We start from the raw sequence: 1,651 nt of genomic DNA, 5'->3' as shown, positions 1-1,651 counted from the left end.
CCCCCCCCCCCTCCGCATGAATTTCGTGCACCAGGCCACTAGTCTCTAATAACGAGAGACAAACCGATCAGACAATTTTTCAATTTTGAATCAACATAGTAACCCTAACTTCCCCTAGTTTCTCTACTTGGGGTGCTAATAATTTGTTAAATTGGCTGACCTGAGTCTCCTCCTTTCTCTCCCTCTGTCTACTCTGGAGAAGAGAGAGGGTGGGGGACAGGGGCGAACGGGGGTTTCAGAAAGAGAAAAGGCTCAGGAGACTACACAACAACTGAACAACAGAAAACGGCACAGAGGCCACGTTTCTGGTGAGCACTGGGCACCCCACACCCACTGCCCAGTGCGGGTTGCAGGCCAGCTGCCCCACCATCTTCGGGAAGCTTGGAGAAATGCAGAGGCTCAGGTCCCAGCCCAGGACCTTCTGAATCAGAATCTGCTCTGTAACAAGCTCCTCAAGTGACTCACATGCCCACGGAAGTGCTGGCAGTGCCACACTAGAACAGCGTCTGCAAAGCTTTTTCTATAAAGGGCCAAAGAATAAATATTTTAGGTTTTTCCAGCCAGACGGTCTCTGTTGCAACTACTCAACAAAGTAACCATAGGCAATGCATGAACAAGTAAATGTAGCTGTGGCTGTTTTATTTACAAAAACAGGCAGCCCGCCAGACCGTCCTTTGCCGACACTGTCCTAAAACAGCACCATGCAATAGAGCATTTTGCAGTGATGGCAATGGTCTCTGGCTGCGCTGTCAGGTAGCATCCACCAGGCACGTGTGGCTTTGAGCGCTTGCAATGTGCCTAGTGCAACTGAAGAACTGAATTTTCAATTGTGTTTAATTAATTGCAATTTTTAAAAACATATTTTTATTGACTTCAGAGAGGAAGGGAGAGGTGGAGAGAGAGAGAAACATCAATGTGGAGAGAGAATAATTGACTGGCTGCCTCCTGCACGCCCCCTGCTGGGGATCAAGCCCACAACCTGAGCATGTGCCCTGACTGGGAATCAAACCATGACCTCCTGGTTCATAGGCTAATGCTCAACCACTGAACCACACAGGCTGGGCAATTGCAAATGTACATAATCACATGTGACTAGGGACTGCTAGCATGCACACCCAGTTCTAGAGCATCTAGTCTTCCAAGCCTGGCAGGTGGGACCTTCTCCCCCATTTAACCCCAGGCACAGATGTGCAGGCTGGGGACTGCATGGCCCAAAGGAGCACCGTCTGCTTGAAAAAATATCGATTTGTTGATTTATTATACTTTTCTGGGAGACACTTTATCTTGTTCTAACAAACCTCTACGTGGTGACAATGTTTCCAACAGATGGCAGTATTTCTCGAGAAGAAAGGGTGCCTTTTTCCAACTGACATGCAGATCCCATGTGGACTAGCAGTGGCTGCGAGTCAAATCCATGGGAAATCTAAAGAGCCCCTTCTCCCTCTCTTCTGAACCCCACGCATCATCTAACAGCAAGATCTTCTTTCTAATAATGGACAGCTTCTGCCTGTACAAACATTAGGGATGGAGCTGAGAAATTACATTCCCTTGGAGGGAATCTAAAAATACCTGTTTAATGTTTGCTTATTTAACCTCAGGAAACACCTTCCTACTGCCCAAAGAAATTATACATACCATAACCCTAGGACAA

General features: G+C 47.3%; 1 protein-coding gene across 1 annotated transcript in view; it reads right to left on the bottom strand.

Moving 5' to 3' along the window:
* Positions 1 to 1,651, bottom strand: part of CCDC63 (coiled-coil domain containing 63) — a 44,252-nt gene that overhangs the window by 41,203 nt on the left and 1,398 nt on the right. The gene's annotated exons all lie outside the window — the stretch shown is intronic.

Source organism: Myotis davidii, unplaced genomic scaffold (assembly GCF_000327345.1).
Source record: "Myotis davidii unplaced genomic scaffold, ASM32734v1 scaffold223, whole genome shotgun sequence".
Classification (NCBI taxonomy): Eukaryota; Metazoa; Chordata; class Mammalia; order Chiroptera; family Vespertilionidae; genus Myotis; species Myotis davidii.
This window is presented reverse-complemented; position numbering and strand designations above follow the sequence as displayed.